The following is a 12,945-nucleotide window of genomic DNA, read 5'->3' as shown; positions in this document are numbered from 1 at the left end:
CATTAATGACAGTTTTATTGAATGACTTGGTGGTCATCAACAATTCAAAAACTAATCTGAAATAGATTCTTCTTACGAGCAAAATGACGAAATGCTGGGCCTTGGGCTAATTGTTCTTGGCAGAAAAATGTGAAGAAGAAAGGAAAAATTTCTTGGCTTCTTCTCGGTGCAAGGAGGTGATTCCATATTATGCATTATTTCTCAAGTCCCAAGTGGAGATTCACTGCAAGTCCAGGTACACTCAGACCATGAATAATATGTACGCATAACATGTGATTATCCATGGATTAATGATACAAGATGGTTTTTAGAGTATATATGCATGGAATTCATGGTTCTTGACATTATAAATTTCCTACTTTGGTATTATTAGAGCATGAGTTATTATTCTTATAGTCTATACATGATGTTTAACGTGCATATATCTGGAATGGTTGAAATAACTTCTGAAATTTATTCGTACAATTCTGGAATTTTTTTTATTACAAGTTTATCATCCCATGTTTTTTTTCTTTTTTATTGTTTTTCACATACCACTATTAATGTAGTAAATTTGTATTTAATTGTTTTGATTTAGCAAATTGATATTTAATTGTTATAATTTAAGTGGAATAAGTTATAAAAATAGATGCCCTAGCACCTTAAAATGCAAGTTATAATTAAAAAAAAAAAACAAAAATAATTTAGGGATGTAATAAGTCAATTCCATATAGTTTCGCTTAGCCGGTATATATTTGCCCCGCACAAGATCAACAATGCTATACATAAAATACCACTGGGCCCGGCCGTCACAGATATTCCGTTAAGAAAGCCCAACTTAAGACCATCCATTAGATTGAAGAAGACAAAATCATACAAACACGCAAAACCTGTAAATAAGAAATTAAAGAATTTTTTCCTAAAATAAAAAAAAAGAAAGAAATTAAAGAATCATACAAATGACTTTTGGTTATAGGAAAATAACGTGAGCTGCTGATGTCGACCACACATTGCTTTCGTGTCGCCACATATGAGGCCGAAGACAATTTCAAGTTGGCCTTAGTCGCCAGCTATCTTAATTAGATTGGTGCGACCAATTCAAATCCCCCAGATGCCAACGCTTTGGATTTTACTTTTATCTATTATTATTAATGTCATTTTATTATTATTATTATTATAAATTTCAAATGGCACGTTAAAATTACTAATTAAAAGACTTCTATGGTTTATTAAAATTTCTTTAAATATCGGAAAACCTTTTGTTATTTATCCTATTTTTTTAAAATTATCCTAAAAGTTTTTATGCAAAAACTGCACACTTGATGTCATTAAATACAATATAAAAAATAAATTTATTATAATGACATGTCTTGAAAAAAATTTCATCCACTCGAAGCCACATCTTTTACTAGTGTGATTACGGGCCTGTTTAGTATTGTGTTTGGAGGGTCAAAATTACTTTTTTGAATAAAAATATTATTTTAAATATTATTAAAAAAAATAGTTTAGAAAAAATTATTTTGTTAGTTTTGTATTTTTATGACTAAAATTTATCAAATTTAATTTTAAATTATTTTTTAATATTTTCTAACTAATATATTTAAAAAATAATTTTCTCAATAGTAATTTTAATAACAATGTCAAACAGGCCCTATTATTATTATTATTATTATTATTATTATTATTATTTTGGATTATTGATTATTTTATGCTATGATTGATTTAATTTTTTTTATAAATTAATTTTGTTATATTAATTGGGTTATAAGTTATTAATTAATTAATTATTTTTAAATAAATAAATATGAAGGGAAGCAAAGTAAGAGGGGGACATTGTGAGAAGTTAACTATGAGTAGGAAGTTAGGAATTAAAGAGTTATGGTTAGTAACTTCCTTGGAGCGCAGAATGTGAGATGGTGGAGGTTCGCATGCTTCTAAAGAAAGGCTATAAATTGAAGATGACCTGCAAAGTTACAATTCTCGCTTAATCAATAAATCAAATTCAAATTAGAATCCAATAGTCTTTATCTTCAACCAATAAATCAAATTTAAATCTGACTCTAACAATTTTTATCTTTACATTTATTATTATTGTTATTTTCAATTCTAAGTCTTTTATTTAACTTCCAAAGCCTTTATTTATTTTATGTAAAGGTGAGCATTTGGTTGAAATCGAACCGAATCGAATAGCTAAGAAAATCGAACTAAATCAAATAATATTATTCGATTCGGTTCAGTTCGATTTAGTCAGCTCTCATTCCATAATTCCACATTCACCATCACGGACATCACAAACACAAATACTAACTATACAAAATTTAATTTATTCTTGAATTTACAATTTCATGAATAAGAAATTTCAACAAAAAACAACTATATTGTAATACTCGCCATTTTTCAATATCGAAATATTTTGGTAAAAAATAAAAACTTCACTAACAAGGAAGTGGTGGGAAGTTGTGAAAATATGTTTATGTATGTGTGTTTGAAGTATTCAAAATGCTTTTAAGAAAATGAAAATGTTTTAATAGTTTTGATCAAAGAAAAGTTTTAAGTATATGTTTGGGCAGAAGGGACTTTGGCAGCTGAATGATAGACTTTCGACAATCGAAATCCCTTTTTTGGCTTAAATCTTTTCTTGGATAGAATGGACTTTGGCAGCTGGAACTTAAGCTTCTGACAGTAGAAATCCCTTTTTTGGCTTAAATCTTTTCTTGGATAGAATGGACTTTGGCTGCTAGAACTTAAGCTTCCGACAGCCGAAAGTCTCTCGACATTAAGGGTATAAAAGGGACCAAAGCCTATTTTTCTGCCAAAACACTTAGGTTTTTTTCTCTTCTTCCCTCTCTCTCAATTACTAAAGCATACAAGGAGCTCTTTGAAGAGATTTCCTTGGGTTTTTCAAGATCTAAAGGTGGATTCTTCCATTTAGAAGTTTAGGAGAGTATATTCAAGCGTTAGGGCTTTGATTTTCTCACCTCCAAGCTCTAAGAAAGAGGTAACATTCTTTTCTTCTTGATTTAATAGGTAGATCTAAGAAAGTTGATGAGGGATTAGGTTTCTATAACTTCAATTTTATGAAAAGTTATTTCTAAGATGAGTTTTGAGAAATTTATGTATATTACAGGTTTTATGATTTATGTTGATATTGTATGTTTTTGTTGTTAGTTAAGTAATGTTTAAGTTTTTTGGGCCTTAAATGGCTAGTTTTCCTTAATGGATTTGAAGAAATCCTTGAACATGCTATGTTGGGGTTTGGGGAAAACCTAGGATTTAAGTTTTTGATTAATGTATGTGGGTATTAAGTATGATTCTAAGTTATTTTAGGCCCTAGAGATGTGTATATATGTTTTGTTTGAGTTTTGAAACTTTGGAGTGAGTTTGGGTTTTGATAGGAGTAGGATTCTACAGGTTTTCGACTTGGGAATTCTGAAAATTTCCAAGTTCGACGGTTAAAAAACATAAGTTCTAGCTGAAGCATACAGTTTCTCAGAAAAACTAGAAATTTTCTAGGTTTGGTAGCCGAAATCCCAGAATTTGGCAGCCATAGTAGCTACTGCCTAAAATGGGCACCCGATGTTCCAAGGTTTGGCACTCGAAGCTCGAGACTTCAGTAGCCAAACTTAGTTTTGCTCACTTTATTTCTCCTTCCATTCCAAGGTTCCAAAACTCAATTTCATGGCTCCTAAGGGCCTAGAATAAGATGTTTAATATGTGTATAGAGTTTTAGAACTTTGTATAACTCTCTAAGATCTGATTTTATAGGATCGAGCTTGAGGGACACGAAAAGTTAAGGATCCGAGGATAACTACCATTCGAATTAGGTAATTGACAGGCTACAAGAGATGAGTAACTCTAACCTTAATAAAATAAAAACTATTTAAAGTTAATTTATGATCATCCTCATGCCTCATGTCATATTTATTTAGAATGTATGCATCTAAAACACAAAGATATTACATAATTGCATAATTGTTATTGGTGTAGTGATGGATGATGGATGACCTACTGACTCCTCCTATGTTTATGATTATTTTATATTATGTATATTATGGTTCTATAAGAAAATCCTATAGGGAGATCTTTATGATGCCCCATTAGGGGAGATCTCTAAGTTGCCTCGGGTACATGACACATGTCATGTTTTAAGCAAAAATCCTAAGGAGCCTCTATATGAGATGATCATATTGGATTTGGGGAATACTGGTGATAAGTCCATCCTACGTGAAAATGTTTATGATATGAAAACTCATTTGAGTAATACATTGCATATGTATGAAATGAATGATATAATTAATGTTGGTTAGTTTGCTCACTGAGCTTGTATAAGCTTAACCCTTTCTCCTAACCCCTAGTTATAGGTTTATAGGATTAAAAGAGTTCTATAGAGAGAGAGCATCAGGGGTACCTTTGGAGTTTTTCTTCATGTATGAGTAGACGAACATGTAATATGTGAATAGATAATACTATGCTTGTAATAATAGAAAATTAGAGTTATGTAATGTTTTAAGTATGAATGATGATGTTTATGTTTATGTTAACTATTTGAAAATGTATATGTTAAACCATTATGATTTAGTAGTTTTCTATGTATGTTAAAGTTCAAACTATGAACCGTTTTTTAGTAAAAATATGTTTATGTATAGATAAAAAGGCTAAAATATAATGGTTTGTTATATGTTTGAGTGTTGACAGTACAAATGTTAAAGGCATGTTCACAGGTTTTAGGCTTGCTATGGGTTCCGATAGCCTTAAACTGACCCAATCCCTAACGCTGGTAATGGCGTTTAATTTGGGTTATTACATATAAAGATTTACATTTGCAATTTCACAATACAATTAACATACAAATTGAATCTAAATAAAAAAAAATACAAATCTAATAAGAATTAAACTCATTTCCTCCAAAATCTTCAATTTCATAAACTTTAACATGCAACAAGAGTTGGTGTAGTCTATACCCCTCTTCAAGACACCAAAACTCAAGAAACAAAAAGGAAACAACATGCATTGCTTAATTAACAAAACCCATTTTAAAAAATTGAAATATGTTTCACTTACATCAAAGCCCCATTTTCTCAATCTCTTTAAAAAGTTAGAATCTTGCATTTTTACTTCACTAAAACATACCATATCAAGCTATTGAGGGAAGATTCATTTTCAAACTACACATGCAAAAGACATTGCTTACCTTTTTGAAGCTTTAACTTCTACACCCTAATAGCATGAACGTTCCTTTGATATCACTTAATTTTCACATAAACTCTAGCACAAAAGTCATTTAACTAGTCAAGATTTAACTCAAAGAGAGAAAGCATTGGAGGGGAGTTGAAATTTTGGGGTGAAAATCATGCCTAAATAGAGAAAATGGAGAGTTCCTCTCAATTTTCTCCTGTCTGGGCCCTTTATATAAGTGTGGTATGAGAGGGAATTCAGCAGCTGAAAGTTCTTCTGTCTTCTTTTTCATTTTTAACTCTAAAACTTCAAGTCTCAACCTACTTAGCCCTCTAATAAACACTTATAACAAACTCAAACTCCTACTACTACTTCTACCATCTGCGAAACCATAAGTTTTAATAAAAATTCCCATCAATGGTATAAATTTTGACATCGAAAAATAGTGGATGTTATAGTTGGAATCTTAGGAGCATGATACAGACCATATCAATAAGGGAGTTCTTAAGTTCTCGGAAAAAAAGGAAATGATGTTGATAGATGAAGATCCTTTCTTACCAATGGCTTCTATCAATACAATCATTGTAGACCTCAGAGGAATGATTGAAGAACTCAGATAATTATAGATCTAGACTGAAGCAATCAAAGAGTCCAAGGTTCCTTCATACTTGTATTCATCATATAAAGTCCTCCCCAAGGTCACCAGGATACTATCACATTTGTATGTTTAACATTATTCACCATTATAACAGCTGAAATCCATAGCGCTACCGGTGCTATAGTAATGGGAGGTTTAAGGCTACCGAAACCCATAGCAAGCCTAACACTCCTCTTGTAACTTATTCATAATAACATTTGTAAATATACATGCTCCACATATTTATGGTCATCAAAATATGCTATTGAAATCCCATCTCACATATCACAAGTTTGCCAAAGACTCATTATCATCATCATTTCATTATCACAAGTTTGCCAAAGACTCATTATCATCATCATTTCATTATCACAAGTTTGCCAAAGACTCATTATCATCATCATTTCATTATCTTTTCATAACACATGGGCCATATGGGTAAACATATTTATATCAGAGTTTTGGCAAAAGTCCTCTTGAATCTCAATAATCAAAATATAATTTAAGCATATTTCTCACATAATGGGTTCAATCCCTTTGGTCTCATCATATAAAATACACATAAGTACTTAATGGACTTTATATCTCAATTGTATAAAATGATAAGCACATTTGTCCATGATTCTCAAAATATACATGTCATCAAAATATAATATCCATATTACATATATCTACCTAAACAATACCTCAACACAATAGTGGGCTTTCAATGTCACTCCTCAAGCTCTTCACTTACTCTTTTTACCTGAATGGGTTAGACAAAAAAGGAGAATAAGTAACAATACTTAATGAGCAGAGAACTACTGTGGAAAGTAAAGAATGCATCATAAATACAATCATATGTATACATCATCCATATATAAATCACATATAGTAGTTATGTAACTTTACACATTTCATTCCAATATGCGTGGCCCATAAAAGAGCTCATTAGGACTTCCTCTTAATATATACACATAATAGATATTAGAGGCATAGAAGTTATAACTTACCTAAGGTGGATCCTGTAACCCTTAGCACCTCGATGTCAGAGTTCTTTTTCCTTGACGTCATTGACATGTCATTTCCTTTTTCTCACAACCATAATCATAATTGGGAACCAATGGGTCAACAATGAACTACTCATGCATAATCACATTTATGCATAACTTCATGGTACGTAAATATGTATAAATTCACTTGGTTTCCTATAATGCATTTATTTATTAAAATACTTTATATGCTTGAATGCACATGTGGTTTAAATAACTCTTTGAAAGGAAATCATATGGTAGTTTTTACTCACCTTGGGGAACTTACTCTCACTTTCATTTACTTGGGTTCCACTTAAAATACCTTCTTTTAAAAATCCCCTTCTTGTTGCCCTATCTCCAAATCCATAAAATATATAGTACAAGAAATTAAATTTCATGAACCAACTCTATGGGCCAGAACGCACTAGGACTTGAGCTAGTATAAAGCTCTCGAAACCTGTAGTAAGTCTTACTATTCCCAAACCAATAACCAAACCCAAACTTAAGGCTCAACATGCAAGATAAGATATTATAAAATATTATAACTCAATTTAGGGAGTCCAACTCAACCCAATATATAACACAGCCATTTAGAAAGCCTAACTCAACCCTAAAATCCATTGTATATAATTTATTTAATTATTAAATAATTAAATAATACAATATATTATTACCTAATAGTGTCACAGTGAAGTTCTAAGAGTGAAATAAGTAAATAAACTCAATAAAACTAACAACTAAATAGTACAATAACCTGTGGAAGGAAATACAAGTTAAATTCTAAAAGAAAATACTTTTCCTGTAACCTAGAAAAAAATATTGAACAGAAATGAGTATTCAATCCAAAGAGTTTAAATATTGATTATATATAAAACTATCTATTTCTAATGTAGTCTTATTAATGAAAATACACTAAACAAACAAATCACCTAAATGAGAAGAAGAAAGAGTTTGTCTTTTAAGAGAGAGAGAACTTCTTTTATTTCTTCTTCTTTTCCTCTCAAGAAAAAGCCAAATCCTTCTTCTTCATCCTTTCTTCTAATTGATTTAAGAGAAATTATAAGTTTTACTTTTCAATCAAAGTTAGAGAAATCATTTCTTTAATTACCCAAGAAAACAAACGGCCCAAAACCTCCATCCTTTATGCTTGGTTTGCTAAATCAAAAAAAGTGCATCAAGGGAGGAATTAGTTCAAGGATTGAGTCAAGATCAAATGGTTCATGTGGACGTACTAGAGGATCTACACTTGGAGATTTAACTTCTCGGAGGCTGAAATTTGATTATGTGTCTCATCGGGTAAAAAATCCCTAAACCTATGTTTACGTATTTTTGGGTTGTTCTTAATCTTAAGTTTTCTATTAACAAAATAGACTAAAAGGCCAATTGATGTTACAAGAGTTGTGACGTCATGTTGGGCTTATTAATTTTTAACATAGAAATGAAAATTTGGTTACATGAGATACATGACGCTTAGGTTAATTAATTTTAAAAATTGCATATTTGTTGAACCCCACCACTTCCACTTCTTCAAGTATGACAAAAAAAAAAAAATATATATATATATATATATATATATATATACTCTCCTCTCATTTTTGTTGTGCTATTTATGGAACTTATTTGAAAAAATAGATAATTTTTTTTATTTAAAAATTAAAAACTCAAGTAAAAAATCTCAAAAATAACAATAATATAACACCCCTATATGCATAGCTTGGTATATTTCACTGTTCCAGTGACCGGTATTGGTTCAGACAATTAAGGGGATTAGAACTACATCTAAGACACCTAGATAAGCCTTGAATGCAAATAATTAGTGATTGCCAGATAGTTAAGTATAAATAAGAAAAACAGAACATAAAAGGTGTAACACTCCGAACCTCCGAGTTATGAATAGTACCATTTTTGGTCCGTGACTAGTACTATTCAAAGACGCCTTGAGAACCAAAAATACATAGAAAATTAATTGAGATAGACACAATAAAAATTCAAGTGACCCAAAAATATAAGGACTCATAGGGTATATTGTAAAAGAGGGATTATGACCCAATAAGGGGTATTTTGATCAATTCACTTTAAGAGTTGATTTTTGACCAAAATGTCAATTTAATTAAATGAAAATAAAATATTGAATTATGAAGAAATATTGAGAGAAAAATTAGAGTAAAAGTGGAAAGAAAATAAAAGAGGCAAAAATCTAGAATTTAAATCTATTTTTGACCTAATTAAAATTAATGACTTATGGGCTTTTGACAATTAACTTAATTATTTAATTAAAAAGGAATAAATAAGTATAAAAGAAGATAAGTCTCCTTCTTTCCCTTCTTCCATGCCACCACCCATCTTCCCTCTCCCTCTCTTTTCTTTTCTCTTCTTCTCCAATCTTCTTCCACCATTGTTTTCCCTTCCAAGTCTTGATTCACTTCAATTCCCTTCATAAATTCTATAGCCCACTAAAAGAAAACATCAAAGAGATCTTTGATTGGGAGATTAAAAACAAGAAGGGCAAGATTTGGAAGAGATTGGATGTGGGAAAAATCATCAAGTGAGGTAAGCTCTCTCTTTCATGCTTGATTAACCAAATATGCTTTGAATCAAGTGTGGGTGTGATGAATTTACATGAGAAAGCATGAAATTTCATAAGAAAATGAAAGAAAATATGTATGGAATCTAAACTAGGGTTTTGGCCAAATTGGAGAAAAGTTAGGGTTTGATGTCTTTGAATGAAATTTATGATGAGATTAAGCTTAGTTAAAGTAGTATACATGATTGGGGCAAAGAAATTGCATGAAATGTGTATAAATTTAATTATGAGAGATTAGGGTTCATGGGAAAATTGGAGTTTTGGTGCTAGAGAGTAAAATTGGTGTGTGTAGTGTTAAATTATGATAATTTGAGGTTTATTTAGTTTGAATTGACATTGGGTTGATGAATGGAGGTAATGAAATGGTAGGATTAGGAAAAATTGCAAACTTTGGCGTTTGAAAATTGTGGGGTTTGTGCTAGGAAGTTCCATTGATGTGTCAATGCTAAATTATAGTCATTTTCGGTGAATTAAATATGAATTGAGGTTGGTTAGTGGGAATAATTGAAGAAATGAAAAATTTGAACCTAGGGCAGAATTTGCACATTGAGTTCATTGTGTTTGACAGCCTATAAATTGAGCTACACAACTCCAATTGGTGTGAAACCAATTGGAAATGAAACTTAAGACATAAGGTTAGAATTTTTGTGAAGATACCCTGCCCCGAAAATGACCTTAAACTATCCGAAATGAGCCTTGAACTTAGAGACAAAATTCTGGAACCTGTAGAATTTGACTATATGAACAGTAAAATTTGCATGGCCATAACTCTCTCTAGAAAACTCTGATTTAGGCAATTCTTCAACCGATGGAAACCTAAGACATAGTAGAACATTTCATATGAAGAACTTGAGGCCAAATTATGGACTTAACCCAATCAAATTGCTTAGCAAAATTGAATCACTGAATCTATAGAACTGCAGATTTACTATATGAACAGTAAACTTTGCATGGCCATAACTCTCTCTAGAAAACTCTGATTTAGGCGATTCTTGAACGATGGAAACCTAAGACATAGTACAACATTTCGTATGAAGAACATTAGACCAAATTATGGACTTAACTTGATCAAATTGCTGAAAAAATTTGAATCAATAAATCTGCTAGAACTGAATCTACAGGATGAATAGTGACATGAACAGTAATAGTATTTTGGTCATAACTTGAGCTACACAGCTCTGAATTAGGCGATTCGAAAAGGAAAATAAAGTTAAGACCTAAATGAACAATTTTCATGAAGAACACCTCACCAAATTATGATCGAAACTAGGTAAAAATTGGGTTCAAAAATTGGGGCACCAAGCTATCCCAAAACCAAAATATTCTAAAATTTTCAAAGCTAACTTGGGATGCATTAAACATCCATGTAATGAGTTCTTGGCAGCAATTGAGATTGGTATTGAGGTATTCTATTTGTGTATTTTCAGTAGAAAAAGAAGTTGGAACGAACAAGGAGAAGTAGGTAACAAGGAAGGAGAATTATTAAAGGTTAGTGCACAACTAACCTTTTCTTTGTTTTTAAACTTGTAAATTGCTTGGAATGTGTTAAATTGAATGAGTTTGCTTTGAATAAGTTTACTTTGATTGAAATATGGTTTTTCTCTTGCATTAAATAAATTTGGGTATTGCCACCTTTATATGGTTATTATGATGAATTTAAATGTGTTTATTTGTTTATAAATGTGATTGTTGAGTGGAAAATTTTTGGAAACTGTTTTGAAATCACAGTTAGCATGACAGTCCCTTTCGGATCTCCTTAGTATTAACGGCTACTTGGGGTTGATAATTGATATTGATTATGTCTCCCATTAATAACAGTTAGTGGGGTAAGACTACATGAGTACTCATTAGCTAGCTAGCTAGCCCTTCCCTCATTAATAACGGTTAGTGAGGTTGAGATTGCTTTATCATGGTGTACAACACGGCACTGATCATGAAATTTTGTGTCATGGCCTAAACTGTGTGTTGATGTTGGCAACACTAATGCTTTGTAAATTGTGATTTATGAAGTGTGATTCTCATTTGAAATGTTATTCCAATAAATGGCCTTTATGGACTTAGAACTATTGTGAAGTTTTCATGCTTAAGAAAAATGTGATTTATTATGCTTTGATAAATTGTGTTTTACCTTAAGTTTTAAAGTTATTAGTTGTGCACCACTGAGTGATATACTCAGCGATAGCTTCTTTATGCTATCGCAAGTAAGGGAAAGGAGAAGGCTGCCGAGTGAGAGACTTGAAAACAGCATTTTGGTATTGTTTATGGGTATTTATGTTAGGTATACCCTTGTGATTCCTTTGGATGTATTTTGTTCCTATATGTATGGATGTACGAACATTGAGCAGTTTGTATTTAAAAGCATTGAATTGCTATCACATTTTGAGTTTGTAACTATCTTGTATTTTACTTTGAGACTTATAAAAATGTAACTTTTGCAATATTTAGTCTATCATTATTTCCAATGAATGTTTACATGAAATTTTAACTATTCTCATGCAGTTTTCCACAAAAGAATTGATAAGATAAAAAGCTATGGTTTGTTTTAAAATCCTTTGTAGCATAACTAATGGGTTATCGGTAGGTGGAGTTCGGTAATTCATTAGGTATGCTACGGGAACATGTCGTGCCTTACAAGGGATAAGGTGTGACATGTTTTAGTGGTATCAGAGCTTTGGTTTTTATACAAGTCTTAAAATTGCATGTTTGAAAAATTTTGATAAGTACAACTGCTCAACTGTCATTAATTGATACATATATTGCATTACATCATAAATATAGACTAATGGAGGGAAATCTCCTTGTGTTGGTTGTCCAGGGAGTAGAATTCTTTATGATTCAGTATGGAAGAGGGGGATCACACCGTAGAACAATCAGTAGTAGCTGAGGTATAGGGGGAGGCCCCAGCTCCTCAGAATGCGATGGAGTGGGTCACCGTCCCGTCCACTTTATGCGATTTCTGCTCGATTCGCTCGGAGATGGCTGCACTATTTTAACAAATGGCTGGCAATATACTAGTCCAAGCTCCTGTGTAAGCACCTCCAGTGCAACCACCATCCCCAGCCAGACAATATGACAAGTTAATGAAGTATGGGGCACCAGAGTTCAAGGGTACAGTGGACCCGTTGGAAGTTGAGCAATGGTTAGAATGGATGGAGAGAGTATTCAAGAAACTGCACTGCACCGATGATTTGAAGTTCGAATACTCAGTCTCTCTACTGCATGGAGATGCATATGAGTGGTGGAAGACCATTCCTCACAGTTTGGTTGAGCCCCTTGTATTGACATGGGATGACTTTCTCAGAGAATTCAGACAGAGGTATGTTCCTGACACATATGTAGATATGAAGCTACAGGAGTTTCTCAGTTTGAAGTAAGGGAACAGAACTGTAGCCGAGTATGAGAGAGACTTTTCCCGCCTCAGCCACTATGCTGGAAGCCTACTCACTACCAGTAAAGACAGATGCAAACGGTTTGAGGCCAGTTTGAGGCCTACTTTGAGATTGTAAGTGGTTGGGTTTTGACATGACAACTTCTCTGGGTTGATATCACAGGCCCTT

Source organism: Hevea brasiliensis, chromosome 16 (genome assembly GCF_030052815.1).
Source record: "Hevea brasiliensis isolate MT/VB/25A 57/8 chromosome 16, ASM3005281v1, whole genome shotgun sequence".
Lineage (NCBI taxonomy): Eukaryota > Viridiplantae > Streptophyta > Magnoliopsida > Malpighiales > Euphorbiaceae > Hevea > Hevea brasiliensis.
This window is presented reverse-complemented; position numbering follows the sequence as displayed.